Genomic DNA, 17202 nt, shown 5'->3' with positions numbered 1-17202 from the left:
TTTGAGAACCAAAAAGACCTCGTATTGGCTTTAGGCCACGCAACAGTCCAAAACATTTCCCTGCCAGTGATTTGGCATGGGCCTCAAAGGTGAGATATTTATCCATAATTATTCCTAAATTCTTCACCTCAGGTTTGAGTATGGGGGTATTCTAAGAGCAGGAGGCCATCACTTATTGCCCCAGAGATGGGAATCCCTGCTTACCAGAAGGATCTCGGATTTGGCTGAATTTAGATGCAATATTTAGCAGCCATCCACTCCGAGATGGCTATTAGATCCCCTTTAAATTTTGCCCAGTACTGGCTGGGATTGTTGGAGAAGGCGATCACCAGCTGGGTGTCATCTACGTATGACACCAGCGAGATTTCCCGGGCTTTGGCCTGCAGAGCCAACTGTCTCACATAAACGTTTAATAAGGTAGGGCTCAATGCTGACCCCTGGGGCACCCCACAGCATAATGGGTGAGTACGGGAGACAAAAGGAGGGGCAGTAACTCGGAAGGTCTGACCGTCTAGAAAGGATGAAAACCAGGAGAGAGCTTTGTTATTGACTCCGATCTCCCCCAGACTTTGGAGCAGGATTTCATGGGAGACAGAGTCAAAGGCAGAGCTCAGATCCAGCAGAACTAATGCTGCAGCTCTGCCTGCATCCAAGGAGGTCTGTAGATCGCCATAAAAGCGGACTCGGTAATATGCAGAGGTCGGAACCCGTTTTGAGATGTATCTAGTATTGAATTTGCTTCCAGATAATGAGTTAGGATCAAATTAAAATGTGATTCCATGATTTTGGGTAGGAACGGGATCAGTGAGATTGGGCAGAAGTTTTCTGGCTTGGAAACGTCTAATGTTGGTTTTTTTAGTAGGGGAACTACCTTGGCGTGCTTCCAGGGCTTAGGGACCACCGCTGAGGATAGGGATAGATTAATTAGCTCCAAGCATTCAGGCAGGAGACACTGTTGGAATTTTCTAAAAGCGTCAGGTTTATGGGGTCATCTGGGGACCCTGATTTTACTTTGACAAACCATAGCTTTAAGGGAGATAGGGGGGAGCGAGGTGAGCGAGTAGGTCTCAGACCCCGCAGACACATTCCTCTCCGTGCCAAGGGAGGTATCACTTGGGTGGGAGCTACTAAAGATGCTTTGCACCTTCTCCAGAAATAATTTGGCCAGTACATCACATTGCAGACTAGAGGAAATGAGACTGTCTGAAGCAGAGGGGGGGCTTTACCAAGTCCTTCAAAAGAGAGAATATGGTTTTAGTAGCATTATTACTTGTGGTGATCAGGTTGGTGTAGTGTGCTGCCCTAGTCTTGCGAACCAATTTGTGGTAAGCCTTAATCACACTTCTGTACTGTGCTTTAGCAGAGGGTCATAGCATCGCCTCCAGGCTCGCTCTAAGACCTTGCAGTTCTCCCTTACTGGAGTCAAAGACACATTAAACCAGATTTTAGCCCGTGCGCTTTTAGAATGTCTGAGTTTAAACGGGATACAGGTGTCCAAGGCTTGGGTAACCCACCACCGAAAGAGCACATTGGCCTCCTCAATATTAGCGGACCTTTCTGGGAGCTGAGTGCTTAAGGCCGCCAGGAAGGCAGCCTGATCCATTTGGTGCCAGGGGCGTTTGAGTGAGGGTTTGCAGCGTAGCTGTAATTTGGGGCCGGCTAGCGATAGCCGTATAGAAATAAGAAAGTGTTGAGGGCATAGGGAGGGGTGCCTGCACCTCCAGGGACTGGAGATTTGAGAAAAGCGGGTCAAGAAGATAACCTGCAATATGTGTTGATCCAGGAACCAATTGGACCATTTGACATGCTGCCATGTCCCCAAGAAAGCTGAAAATGTCATGGGGCCTCCTGCAGCTCTAGATGAAGATTCAGGTCTCCTATAACATTGAAGTTGGCTGTCTGAAGAGCTAATGTGGTGATAGCATTTGCCAGGGCTTCTCTAAAGGTTTTTGATGGGCCTGGTGGGCTGTAGATAAGTAGCCCAAAAAGCATAAAGTTAGCAGTCAGCGCCATTTTAAAGAGTGCGTTTTCACAGTCAGGGATGTCTTTGGGGACGAGCCTACAGGCATAGACTGCTTTGTGTATAATTGCGATACCTCCCCCTTTCCCCATCGCTCTATTCAGGCTACTCATTACATAACCAGCGGGCAGGGCCAGGGCTGGTATGATCACAGAATCCTCAGAGAGCCACGCCTCTGTTAAGACTAAGACCTCACGGGACCGTTCCTGAAGGAGATCAAACACCTCACCATGATGTTTAGTCAGGGAGCAGCAATTTAGGCTGAGAATAGTATATGCTGTGGTGTTGGAGCCAGAGTCTGTGAAGCACAAGCGAGGGCTAGCCCCAAAGGTACACTGACTACAATGAGTGGGGCAAACCTCGGGGGCCCACCTGTGTTCCCCGCATGCTGCCTCACCTTGCAGAGGGACCAAAGCTTCACGGGAATAAACGCGTCTTTATTTATTTATTTGCTTATATAGCGCAGGACTCGACTCCCGAAGGGGTATCTCCGCGCTTGTGCTATGGCTAAGGTGTCTAGCTGAGGTCCAGGGCTGTGCCGTGCTTTAAGATGTCGAAAACAGATGTGTTTTAAGTGATTTCTTGATGGTCTGAAAGTTGGTGTTTTGTTTCAGCATGAGAGGGAGAGAGTTCCAGAGTGTAGGGCCTTTGTAGGATAGAGCTCGACCTCCTTGTCTGGCCTTCCTAATCTTGGGGACCTGAAGCAACAGTTGGTTACTGGAGCGCAGAGAGCGTCCAGGACTATAGAGATTGAATTTTTCAGCTAAATATTTAGGGCCGGAGCCAAAATGACACGTGTGTATTGTACAGCAAACCTTGAACTTAACATGTTGTCGAACGGGCAGCCAGTGGAGTTTGTTCAGCAGGGGGCGTGAGGGACATCTAGTCGGGGCGTTAAGGACCAGTCTTGCCGCGGTGTTCTGGGCCACTTGTAATCTGCTGAGCTGTTCCTCATTGGCTGAGATAAAGAGGCCGTTACAGTAATCTAGCCTACTGATCACAAAGGTCTGTACAAGGGTCTTTCTGTGGCTGTCGGGCAGAAATGGAAACACACGTCTTAAGAGTCCGATGACCCGAAAACAGGACCCGGTTACCTGGTTGGCATGTTCTTTTAGCAAGAGGGCCTGATCTAACCGTACTCCAAGATTCTTCACAACCTGCTTAGGGCAGGGTACCGGTCCCAAATCCAATGGCCACCATTCAGGAGACCACAGGAGGGGGGCCTCCCCGAATAACATGACCTCAGTTTTGCCCACATTGCATTGAAGGCAATTGGAGGCCATCCAATCAGATACCGCTCTCATACCTTCAGCAAAGGATTTTTTAATTGCGGGTGTGAGGGTCTGAAAAGGGAACAGAAGCTGGGTGTCGTCCGCATACGACACCGGGGTGAATCTGTGCACTCTCACAATGTCAGCCAAGGGTGCCACATACACATTAAAAAGTGTGGGGCTTAGGCATGAGCCCTGTGGCATTCCCTTGGTGAGCTCCCTAGAGATGGAATGAAGGGGGCCCAATCTGACACCTTGTGAGCGGCCAGAGAGAAAACTCTCCAGCCAGGACAGGGCCGAACCTCCAACCCCTATCTTCCGTAGACGACCGAGAAGAATATCATGTGACACTGTGTCAAAGGCAGCGGATAGATCTAACAGCACCAGAATCATAGAGCCCCCTCCATCAAGTGCCATCCTGATGTTGTCGGTCACGGAGAGGAGGGCAGATTCGGTGCTGTAGTTAGGTCTAAACCCAGATTGAGAATAGTCTAGACCTTCCGCTGCCTCGATGTACTTAGACAGATGGGTGTTCACATGTTTCTCGGTGATCTTGCTCAAGTATGGCAGAAGGGAGATAGTGCGGAGGTTGGAAAGGTCCGTCCAGGGTAGTGCCGCGTTCTTCCGGATGGGATTCACCACTGCTTTTTTCCATTCTAGAGGCACCTGTCCCTCCTTAAGGGAGAGATTTATTACAGACCGAATTTCCGGCCCGAGCAAGGTGCTCAGGGAGGCAACCATTTTAGCAGGTAGAAAATCATCAGGGGACCCTGTTTTGATTTGGCTGATGAGGGAGTCGAGATCAGAATTATTAACTTCAGGAAACTTCATTAATGAATTATCATCATATATTGGTGACGGGGAAGGAGTGTTAGTGGCATTGCTCCTCAGTCCGGTTGCCTTCGTGATTTTTTCATAAATCATCTCTCTTTTGTTCTCAAAAAACAGAGAGATATCATCGCAGAGAGATTGCGAAAAATCATCGGGGCTCTCACAGGCCACTGGTTTTACAAAGGTCTGTAAAATTTTAAACAGTTCCTTGGTAGAGTTACCTGCTTCGGCTAGCTGTAGAGTAAGGCAGTTCCTCCTGGCAAGCCTTATATTTTTGTGGTAGCTGGACTGAGCATCTAGATATGCTTTCTTACTACCCTCAGTGCGTGATTTCCTCCATATTTTCTCCAGCTTTCTGCATCCCTGTTTCTCTGTTCTGAGTAGTTCTGTGTACCATATCTCTTGTTTAGAACTAGGGTGCTGTTTGTGCAGTTTCAAAGGGGCCAGCAAGTTGAGTGCCTCTACAAGGGAGTTATTAAATTTGGATAGGGTGGTGCAGAGTGCCCGGCATGGAAGGGCACAGATGGGCTTGCCTTTGGAGCGCCAGCGGCACGTCCGTGCTGTGGCGTGCATTAAAAGCCTGGGGGGCACAACTGGTGATGGGCCAGGTTTTTAGGTCTCGCGACCTATCGATGCGCGCATGCGCATCGAGCGGAGCGAGATTTCAAGTAGCGAAAACATCATGAAACCACCAGCTTTTTGCTGGCGTTTTCATGCAGTTCACGTGAACCACGTGAACGCGCATCAGGCACTCCTCCCACACCTCACGGACATCTGCTCGCAAAAGGCTCTCCTCCCTCCCCACATTCCCTTCCCCAGCGCTGCCCCGCCCCCTGCTTCACGGCCAGGCCATCTGTTCCCTGCCAGACCTCTCACACCTCCGTCACAGCATGCCTGTTTATTGCCCTCGCCACCCCTCACCCCTCTTTCTCTAACTTTCCTGCCCTCCATCGCTGCCGGCCGGCCATCAAGCATTTGCTGCTGCTCTTGAATTCACCCAGGCACCTATCGACACAACGACTCATACAAAATCATATTTAAAAAAAGACTTATTGGCTTTTCTAGCGCTCGTCCTGTCCGAAATAACAATTGATGCGGCTCTTCTCAGACTGGTCTGGTTTCACTCGGTTCGTGTCTCTGCTCTATCTGAGTATGTCACCGAGCCTGTTGAATCGCATTCTGCAAACATGTGATCTTAAATGCTACTTCAAAAGTGCACCCTGCAATCCTTACGTGCTGGCTAATCAGTCCGCAGTGGCGCCTTCTTTTTTACGAGACTTACCTACTTTTCTGTTTTAATTTAGATGTTTTTATCAGATTGCAAACAGCCTTCAGAGATCCACGCAGGATGATCTACGAGGCGAGCAGATCTCAGACATCCCAGATTTCCTGCCAGCAGGGCATAGCAACAGAGCAGAAATTTGCATTTAAAATATTTTCTTCGGATTTAACCCCGAGGCAAGACATCGCTCATCGCAGCCAGTGAGACAAAAGTCCTGAGCTGAAATTACAATGAGTGCACTCTTGTTCAGTCAAGTGAGGATTGCAATTTCCTTCCCACAAACTAGCAGTTTTGCGGCACGAAAACTGCATAATGACGCATATTAAAATGAACCGGGGCGCCATTACCGAATCTATCATCAATCAGATTTTAATCATATGGCTTGCAGGACGGACTGGCAGAAAATCAAATGCGCCAGTAATTTATACATGATGTTAAGAATTCAGCAAATAAACACTCAGATGAGCTGATTGGGGTGAAATATATTGTAGTATCAGCATGACACTTGGCACGTGTTTGCAAACGCGGCCATGCTGACGAGAACATTTGCTTGGCTTCGGTTTCTGCGGGTCTGATTGTCTGCCATGGCGAGGCTGCCCCGTCTTGCCAGAGACCTGAGGAGGCTGCAGGAACAGACACGAGCTACCAGGCCCGGACTGGCCCTTGCGGGCACCGGGCAATTCCCCGGTCGGCCGCAAGGGTGGGGGCCGTTTTTGGGCCCCTGGGGGCCGTTTTTGTGACAGGGCCGTTTTTGCAGCAAAGCTGCAAAATCGGCCCTGTAACAAATTCGGGGGAAAAGAGGCCCTGGTAAAGAGCTTGGTGGCATCCCCCCTCCCTCCCCCAGGGGGAGGAGGGGGGCCGGCCGAGCACTTTGCCAGGGCCGGTTTTGGTTCCCAGTCCGGCCCTGCGAGCTACCCTACAAGACGCTGGGTTACAGCGGGCCAAGAATGCGGCACAGGTGACAAGCCTGTTCTTGCAACACGACCGTCCGGCTTTTCAGCACCTCTTGTTCGTCTGCCCGGGGAACGGCCTTGACATTAGTGGCGAGGGAAACAAGCATTGGCATTGCCAATAGGTCTCGCTTGTGGGACCTTATAAGTATTTAGTTTTGCAGCACAATATCCGATTATGCAACAAGGATATTGTGCTGCAAAACTAAATACTTATAAGGTCCCACAAGCGAGACCTATTGGCAATGCCAATGCTTGTTAGTTGTTTGCTTCAAGAGCATACTTGAAATAGAAGGGGATTCCAGAGTCCTGGAGGTGCTGCATAAAAAGCAGTGTCTACCGACCTTATATTACACGTTTGAGGTATGATTAGCAAAAAGTCGACTGGATGATCGTTTGTTTTATACATTTAAATACTATTTTCATTTGGGGCGGCTCCGAGGCTAAGGAAGAGGATCGTCGACCCACTGCTCTCAGAGCACGGAAAAATAAAAATAAAATGATAACATCGGTATTATCATTTTATTTTTCGGAGATATGGGGCTGGGTTGGGGAGGTGGGTTGGACTGGTGCTTGAATCGATTTACTCACATAGTCCCCATTCATTCTACTGCCAATTGCAATGGGTTTCGAATAAATAACATGTTATCGATATTGCAGGCTCCTTTTGGGGTATCAGCTGTCTTTTGACGCACGTTGTCTCACCCAGTTGTGTTGCTCCCCTCTCTCGCTTTCCTGCTTCGCTTTAGTTTCGTTCACTTACACTCACTCTGCAGGCTCACAAACCCTGTTACCGGAAGCCTGGGAGCTTTATGGTAACCTCTTTAATGGACCTCTCAGGGCCTGACACTACCAATGTTTATCAAGGCACAGCAGGCACAAACTTCACACTTGCCACCTCAGAGCAGATGGTGCATCACAGCCGTTTAAATCATTTCATTTTCTTTCCTAAATGACAAGCTTGTGAGCTGCTGTGACATTTGGCAATCTTGGGGTGTATTCTTGGTGTCTGTGCTAAATTTAGTTGTTATTCTGTTGTTGCTCAAGCTCATGGGTAGCTTTAAAAAAAAAAATATTTGTATTGGTATTTTATAATACAATATATGGCACAAATAACATAAAAGATTAGTTTGAGGACATGTTCGACAGGGTTTTTCACTTCGTTGCTGATGGGTAGCTTTTGATTTTATTTCTGCAGTTTGGCTGCCGTTCTAATCCTCTGTGGTTTTCCCCCTTTCTTTGTAATCCTATGTGAGCGCTTGCTAAATACGGAAATCTTCTCACTATTTAGTGTATTGCTCTTCGTATACACAGTCATCGTTATGCTCATGGTTTGCACCCTATATTATATTGCCATCGTTTTTTCTAGATAAGTCATTCATCATGTGCTTTTTAGCATCAAGCAGCCATTATAATGCTTTCTTGCCCTGTTGCGTTTTACTAAATTGCCCTGTTATGTTTTGCTCATTTGCAGCTAGAAACTCAGTGGAGAACAGCCTTCTGAAATTTCTCTGGTTCTTCTGCTGGAGGTATGATAAGGATCATAGTAGCAAGGTTGAGGATGATGAGACTTTATTATCCATTGTTGTTGCAGTATGAGTCTGTTGCTTTTTTCTTTCTTGCTTGTAGACGCTGACATTTAGTTTCAGCTGCTATCTGCTTTCTTGACAGTCAGTTATGCATTTTTAATTTGTGTCTCTATGTGCAAATTCAGGGACTTCCTATATTCTGTTTGCTTATTCTGGTCTTTAATTTGCTTACAATGACACTTTAATAACTAATCAGATCAGTTTTTTATGGTAGTGTAAGAAATCGGAATATTTGTTGATGGGGAGGGGAGTGAGAATCCACCTCAAATATCAATCATGGTCTTGTCACTAACCACTAAAGCTACTAAATAAACCTTTGGTTAACTCTCTGGTAGCTTGGCACAAAGCAGCCAGGCCTAACTTAGAGTCAATGTGTAAAGTATTTGTGCAGTGCAAAATGGCAACATAACAAAAGAAAAATCCAAGAGAATTTCAAGAAATACAATTAGATCAAAACTACAGATATCCAATAAGCAGAACCAGAGATATGAACTTTTAATTTTTAAATGAAAATAGTGCCAAAAAGCATAAAGCACAAACTGCTTCATCTGGTTGCACTAAGCCTGGGTCAAAGTCAAAAGTTAAGACTGACCTCAATTGAGTGCAATTTGTCTACAGGGACAAAGGCTCCTCCCAACGGAAAGTTTACCTTCTGAATTAGAAACGTTCATGAAGGAAAAAGTGGCAGTCAACTAGTTGTTGGCAGGGCAGCTGGATTTGAAGCAGGGCTCAACGACAGTAGATTACTGAAGAGCAGGGTTCTGGGTTCTTTCATCAACAAAGATGTTAAAGTTCAGAGAAGACAATGTCCAAAGTATGTGCCCGGGAAGGCTTTGATGTTGATTGGTTGCTGCTCAGTGTCAGTTCAGCATTGGTGGCAGCGTCGTCAAACGCAATCCTGGTCTCTGACAGTTCTCCAGGCGGAAAGTTGACAAAAAGGTTCTAAGTCCTATTTCTTGCAATTTGGTACAGGAGGTCTTCACTCTAACACCAGCCAAGGGTCCAGGACCTGGGGAACCCTTGGGGATTAGGACACACTTGAGAAGAATACAACAGCAGGGTCCAGGTTAGGTCCAGTTGGAACTCTTCAGCCAACCAACCCTTGGATTCACTTCTGCGTTCCTGGGTTCAATGCAAGCAGGCACAGTCTTCCTTCAGGTTTTTCAGACAGCAGGGCAGCCCTTCTGATTCCTCACATTTCTAGTAGAATTCTGAGGGGAGGTCTGCTAAGTTCACATTTATGCCTAGTGCCAACCTGTGGTTGGAAGGCAAGCATTTGTCCAGCTCGTAAATCACTTCTGGTCATTTCCTTTACATCTACTGGGTTTGGTACTAGCCTGACTAAAGAGAGACAAAGGAGAGGCAGACCTTGATATGACTTTCAACTGCCAATGACAAGGTTGGCATCCTTTAAAGCTCAGAAAGGGGCTGTGCAAAGACCCAGGCCATCCTGCCCTTTTTCCACTACCAGGGAGCAATACACACCTAACCACAGGAGAGCCATCAGGGGTCAGGGGACAGCTGGACACTGTCTGGAAAGCCTTTTTCCTGGAAAATGACAACTTTCTAAAAGGGTATAATCAAAGTGTTTTTTACATGTGCACAGCCTCAATTTTGTATTGGGATTCGCAAGAATTTGTACTGTTTGACGTGCTCCGGGGTATCACTCTCCAATCGTGAGCGTAAAAGTAATACTGAATGTTAGTTCAACCCCCAAAAAATGGGGTGAACCCCCCTAGGCACAATCACTGCCCTAAAAAGTGGTGTAGACCTGTTTCTGATATCTGGCAGTGAAGACACGTAATCACAATTTATGTTAAAAAAAAGTTGTATTTTGAAATGAAGATGGACTTAAATTCAATCCACGATGCTTCAATCTCGGTGAAGTTCACAATACGATGTATTACATGTAATATTCAAAAAGCAACCAAATGCATTTCAGGCATTGCACCCTTCATCATGGAAAACTCTTTGATAGAGGCTGTTGGGGGAGGCCCTGCCCTGCCTCTTCCTGGCGCTGATTGGTGTAGGATGGGTGTACCCTTGGCCCGTGCTTTGCACTAATGAGGTGTATGACAATTTTACCATGTTCGAAAGGGAGCGAATAAGCAGTTTACCACTGGTTATGAGGGGTAATGTGCGCTGAGTCCTAAAAGCCAACAAAAATGGGTTCAGTAAAATGAGGCAAACATCTGGGGTGATCCTGCAGAAAAGGCAAATTCCCAAACGCCAGTTAACTGCTAAATGGAATACTTTTTCTACTTGTGGTGTATAAAATAATACAGATTTAAAAAAAACTTATCAGTGTTACATTTGGTATTTATTTATTTTCTTCTGATGGTCTGTAAAATGATAGGGAAATATTCCCACAGACAATCCAATGTCCATTCGTTCATCCGTTCTTGCCATGAACATGGTGCTTGACTCTCACTAGCATTTCAATTGGGCTGCCATAACCTATTATTTAGTCTTCTTTAACATCTTAATAAAGGTAGAAACTTCAGATCTGTAGTAGAACCTTCTGATCAATACAAAACCCTTTGTCTAGTGAAATGTGCCTTGAAAATTAAGATTGTCAGTCCACACTATGTGCATATAATGCAAATATTATTATTGTTAATTTGTTTTCAAATGGAATTTAAAACAATTATGATACTTCATCGCTTTTATAAAAGCCTATGGATCCTATGGATCATCTGTATGTCACCTGGATAGGACACCCACGTGGCAGAAGGGGGACGCCGCCGGTGAGCACGTATATGTGAGACTTGGTCCAGTTAATTACTAGGCCGGAGTTTCTTCCAAACGAATTAAGCACATCAAATAATACATTCAACGATTTTTGAGGCGACGTAAGGTACAACAAAATATCGTCCGCATAGAGCGAGATGCGATCCTGAAATTCCGGAGTCCATTGTATGCCCCTCATCGAAGGCTTCCACCGTATCCAGGCAGCAAGAGGTTCCAAGGCAAGGGCAAAGAGAAGCAGAGACAGAGGGCAACCTTGCCACGTACCTCTCCCAAGAACAAAGGGTCTAGAGACCCGACCGTTAACCACAACCTGTGCCAATGGTTCCTCATACAGAAGTTTTACCCAACCAATGAAACCAGGGCCAAATCCAAACTTCGCAAGAGCAGCCCAGAGATATGGCCATTCGACTGTATCAAAGGCCATCGTAGCGTCCAAGGAAGCCAAGATGGCCGATTCACGCAGTGACGCCGCCCTCGCGAGAACACCATGTAAGCGCCGCAAATTCAATGCTGTGTTGCGACGTGGAATGAAACCAGACTGATCCGGATGAATTAGGTCACTGATTACCTTTATCAAGCGGTTTGCGAGCAACTTAGCAAGAATCTTAGGCTCAGCATTGAGGAGCGAGATAGGCCTGTAAGACGCACAGCGATCCCGTGGTTTCCCCTCCTTATGAATCACCACGATGGTCGCAAGACGCTGATCACGAGGAAGGGAGCCAATTTCTCACGATGCTAAGAACATATCACGAAGATACGGTGCCAGCGCGTCAGGGCGCAACTTTTAAAATTCGATGGGAAGACCATTAGGGCCCATAGCTTTCGCGGAGCGAATAGAGTGGATAGTGAGAGCCACCTCGTCAACCGAGAGCGCAGCATCCATCAATTCCTTGTCTGAATCTGACAGACGAGGCAACGCAATATCTCGTAACAGCAAATGAGATTTTTCCTCAGGTCTGTCAGACACTGGGGAATACACATCCCGAAAATATTCAGCAAAGCACTCAACAATGCCAACAGGGTCAGTCACTCGCATGCCATCAGGTCTCTCAATCACCGGAACCACACGACTCGCCCTCTCCTTTCTGTCTAACCATGCAATCAGTTTCCCAGCCTCGTCACCAACATCATACAGTCGTCCCTGCTGCTCTCTCCACATCGTTTTAGCTGCGTCTGTCACCAGGGCCTTATAATCAAGTTGCTTGAGACCGAGAACATGAATCGTATCTCGAGTAACACCCCGCTCCAAAGCACTTTCCAATTCAGCAATTTCAGTCTCAAGGCGGACCGCCGCCTCATTTTTGCTTTTCTTGGTGCACCCAATTAACGACAGTGCCTGTCCCCGGATGACCGTCTTAAATGCCTCCCACAATGAAACAGGAGAGGACACAGACCCCACATTCTCAACAAAGTACAGATCCAAAGACTTAATCAGTTCAGCTCTGGTTTTAGGGTTACGGAGGTACCATGGATTAATCGGGGCCACCCGTCCCTCAGCACCCACATTCACATTTATCTGAAGCCACAAAGGGGAGTGGTCCGATATGCCTCGACCAGATGTCTGACCTCCCCAATTGATGAGGACTGGGCAGCCGGCATCAAAACATAGTCCAATCTGGAAAGACTACCATGTGCACCCGAGTGGAAAGTGTACTGTGCCTGTCCTGGATGCATCAGTCTCCAACAGTCTACAAGTCCCAGTGCTTCCAAGAAACCACCCAACCAAGACTGCGCTTTCGTAAGATCTCTGGGGGGTAGCGATCCTCCCTCCCGGAGACGACAGAGTTGAAATCTCCACCCAGTATCAGGACACCATTCGGGAGCCCCAAAACTACTCGTCCCAAATCTGCGAAAGTAGTGGTCTATAAGCCAGGTGGGACGTATACCGAGAGCAACAAGACAGTTTTCCCCTCCCACCTACCAGTGAGGGCAACATAACGCCCCCTTTATCCAGGACTATGTCATCGATTTCCAGGGGGAGAGAGTTCCTGACTAGAATACCCACCCCTCTAGAACTGGTGGTGAACCCAGAATGTGCAGGGAGATGATATCCCCCCTGTTCATAGCGTAACAAGTGTTTCCAATCAAATGAGTTTCTTGCAATAACACTACATCAGGGGAGAGGCGTCGCAACGTTTGTAACACTACCCCCCTCTTTATCCGATCCCCAACCCATTAACATTCCAACAGAGTAGCCTCAGCCCCCTACCCCCATCCCAGCCATCGATGAAGTCCCACCCCATGTCGAACACCAGACCCAGGTCCAGAATTAAAACAATACGTTGCCTTGAAAAAGAATGGAAAACACCCAATACACTCCCCCCATTTCCCCAGCAGAACCCCGGTACAACTCCCCCCCACCCTGCACCCCTGCGTTAGACTCAAAAGCCACCCCAACTTGCAGTGTGCCTGTCGCCCTAACAATAACTAATCTACACAAAGAAACCCAGAGGAGGAAAGGGTCCCATTCTCCCCCGCCACCTCCGGGTGTATACTTCAAAGCATACGATCATAAAAGTCAGCAAACCACAGTTGTCTATTGTACGCATTGTCCGGAACTCGGGATCCATCGCTCATTCTTGTTTCAACAGGCCACCTTCAGCTCCGCCTGAATGTTCCGTGTGATCGCGCCGGGTAGGCAACGTATCCAGCCAGTCACTCACCCCCTCGGGGCGATCAAAAAAGAGCGTCCGATCATCATACTCAACACGCAAACGGGCCGGGAAAAGCATCGCATACTTCAAATCCATATCTCTTAGTCGCCGCTTCACCCCCTGAAATCCCATCCTTTGCTTCTGAACGGATTGGGAAAAGTCCGGGTAGAAGTTCACCGCGGTGTTTTCAAACTTCGTAGGGCCGTCCACCCGTGAAGCCTGCAAAATGGCGTCTCTGTCCCTGAAATTAAAAATTCTGGCGATGATCGGTCGCGGGGGGAACCCCGGCTTCGCCTTCCTTCCCGGCACTCTGTGTGCACGTTCCACCGCAAAGAATTTACTCAGTCCCTTGAGGGCGAGGTGGTTGAGGATGAGGTCTTCGACAAGGAGATCAGTGGTCAGTGTTCCAGAATTTTCAGGGACCCCAATAATACGTACATTATTGCGTCTCGCTCGACCCTCAAAATCCTCCAGTCGACGAGCAAAAAGATCGTTAGAGGATCTCAAATTGCGAACCTATGTCTGCAAGTCGGACATATCCGTCGTAAGGCTGGAGGTCTTCAAGTCTAAGGATTTGACCTTCTCATTAGTCTTCGATAAATCTGTTTTGATGAGATTAACGATTAAGCTTCAGGGCAAGAGCCTCGTATTGCTGGCCGATGGATGTCTTGATACTGGCAATGGCGCCCATGACGTCTTGTAATGTTAAATCTGCCAACACAGTAGGATCTTCAATTGCCTCTTCCCGGGCTCTAGGTGTACCACCGGGGGAACCCCCTGGGTTGGGTATAACGATCCATGACATTTGTTTGAGTTGCACCCCCCCCCCCCGGGAAAGCGGTCTTGACTTCTCGTTTCTCACAATCGGGCTTGCTTGTCATGGTGGGCTGTGTTCCCCGAAGGGGCGCCTGAGATCTGGTCAAAATGGCTCCTCAGAATTCACCCACGGGGTCACCAAAGGCAGATTAAAGCCAGTGTATTGCTGCAGCCACGCACTCGTTGTTCCCAGGCCTATGTGGAAGTCACGGGATCCAGTTGCGCCCAATGTCGATCTCGGGGAAGAACAATGCCAGTGAGCAAAAACGAAACCGAAAGCCAACTCTAGGCCGTGGTCAGGACCCCACCAGCCGATGTTGTTGAATTACTGCCTGGGCACAGTAACAACTCGAGGCCCGGGTGTCTCCAAGGGATAGGCCGCAAAGGTTCGAAGTGTTGTAGCTTAGGAACCCGAAGTCCAAATCAATTTCTGAAAGCAGCTATTATATCAGCTGGGCCGCGTCATCAATAACACATCTTCGTATTCAGGATAGAATTCAGGATAGATGCGGGAGGCGGCGAGGGTCTCGGGAGCCCTGTGCTCCCGCGGCCATCTCGGATGTGCGCGAAGCTCCTCCTCTGAGCAATCCTATTCTTAGTAATATCAATGCTTTACTGATATTCCTCCGTCCACTCTAACACAACTCTTTTCTTCATCAGTCTTAGTAGAGAACTAACAATGCTTGCAAAATCCCTGACAGACCTAGAGTAATACTCTGCAAGGCCCAAAATTGTATAATGCCCCCCTTTAATTTAGGGCCCCAGCCCTCTGATACTACCTCTTCCAGGTTTACTCTTTCCCCCCTCTCCACTAATGATGTGACATAAATGTTCAACTGAGCATATTCTAAACTGAAATGTCTCTTCTTTTACAGGCAAGTAACTCTTATCCAGTCTTCTCAGAACATTTGTCAATATTGAGTCTTGTTCCCCCACACTATCACTATAACTAAAATGTAATATTGGAAGTACACTGCATTGTCAATGTCAGTCAACATGTTTTTCATGTTGAAATACAACTGCTTCTTCCAGCGGCACCTGATGGAAGGTAGATGACAAATGCATCAAGCTAAAGCAACTTGCAAATTCCAGTACAGTCAAGGCCTCTGAAATATTTGGAAGAGGATATTGCTGTACCCAGTATTGTATTAGAATCATGTAGGTCTATATGTAAGCAAATGCCTTTTCTGTCAGAACTATTGGCACCAACCACTCTGATACTTCTATCTCATTGTTATTTGCCTTTAGTAACATTGCTAGTTCAGTCTCTACTGATATTCCATAAGATGTGGCATTGGCTTTACTTTGTGCACTACTGGTTTGGCCCCCTTTTAAGCATAGTCCCATCCTTAAATCCCAGCAATCCCACGTCATAGCTTAAAAAAAGGTTGATGGAATGCCTTCACCGTTAAGTCCTCAATAACAACATTAAATGCTCCTTGGTTGTCAGGTTCACTGTTGTCCTAAGGTCTAGCTGATGTTGCTGGACGCATAAGTTATCACCGTTCTTGGCGACATATACCGTCACTGTTGTTTTTCGTCTCTGGAACTTTGCTTCCATACATAACGTGCCTCCTAAATCAATGCTGCTTTTCCCTTTTACTTCTGGAAAAATTCCTGCACCTCCAAATTTACTTCCACATTTACAAAATTCTCTCTCAAACTCCTTGTCTCCTACCACCGTGTACTAAGATGCAGAATCTCCCACCACTTTATTTTCTCATCCAATTTTATTTCACGTTGTGGCATAATCACTCATGTTCCTCTTCACCTCCCACATATTTCACCAAGATAAACTTTTTGTCGTCTCTCACCTCATTAATTTCCCCTTTTACCAAATGAACTTTATTCATACTCCGAACTCCGGCATAGTTTCCCTTTTTTCTTCAGGTTTTTTACAATGAGTTGATGTGTGTGAGTGAGCCTGTGTAATGGAGGCCTGTGGGGTTCAATGTGAATGCCCCTGTGTTGGACCTGGTCCTTTGGGCAGGTTCACCCCGAGACTTTTTTTTGCTTTTTCCTAGCCTGTTTCTGGAACCTGGGTTGGTGATTTTAGGCCTCTGCGCACTTTTTCACTGTGGTACAGTGTAAAGTGCGTGTGCTCTCTGTGTATGTGTGGTGAGTGACCTGCCCTCCCATAGGAATGAATGGGGAATATGTATGCCCATGGTAGTTCCTGATGTGTGGGGAGTGCAGGGTCGAGTTTGATATGTATGAACTCGTGAGAATGAATGCTGCATAATGGTGTATGCAGCATGATTGTGTCTAGTCTAGAAGCACCACTTTTAGAAGTTGGCATATTTGTGTAGTGAGTCTGCTGGCACGTGATTGGCTGGTGAGCCTGGCCCAGGAGTGCCTGGGCCTGCTTGTGGATTGACTGTCTGGTCTGAGGGTGACTGGCGCTGCAGAGCCCCCGGAGGGAGGGGGTCGGAGTCAGCCCGTAGATGAAAGGGCACATCTGCTGCCAGGGAAGTGGGAGGAGATAGCGTCTGATGGTGCCGGGCTGTGTCTGCCTGACCACCATGCTGGCTCCCCCTCCTGATGGCCCACTGTCACCTCTGACCTGAGGCTGACAGGAGAGGGAAACCAGAAACACCCAGGGCTCAGGGCCCGCTTACACAAAGACTTCAAAGGACTTCAAAAACTTTTCTGTGTATAAGAAGGGGCTGTGTCCCCTTCCAAAATGTTCTTGTTTTCTGACTTGAATCTGCCAGGGGCGTGCTGCTGCTTGGGCTCAGGGGAATCCCTGAGTCCTGCCCAGCCCCTGGACTCCTGATGAACTTTCCTGGACTCCTGGGGGACCCCTCTTCCCTGCCTGGGCTGATGGGGGGACTTGGCTTTGTCCCCTGGGAAGCTCTGGGACCTTGGCAGCATGGAGAAGCTGCCTTTTTCTGTGGAGAGCGCTGGAGTTGTATTTCTAGCGCCTGGAGGCGCTGTGCTTCCCCCTGAGCGCCTGGGAGCGCTCTGCCTGCTGTTCTAGTGCTAGGAGCGCTGTGGATTGTGCTCTAGCGCTACAGAGCGCTTTATTTTTGTTCTAG

The sequence above is a fragment of the Lissotriton helveticus genome, chromosome 6 (assembly GCF_964261635.1).
Source record: "Lissotriton helveticus chromosome 6, aLisHel1.1, whole genome shotgun sequence".
In the NCBI taxonomy this organism is placed as follows: Eukaryota; Metazoa; Chordata; class Amphibia; order Caudata; family Salamandridae; genus Lissotriton; species Lissotriton helveticus.
The sequence above is the reverse complement of the archived record's forward strand: the minus strand, read 5'-3'. Positions refer to the sequence as shown.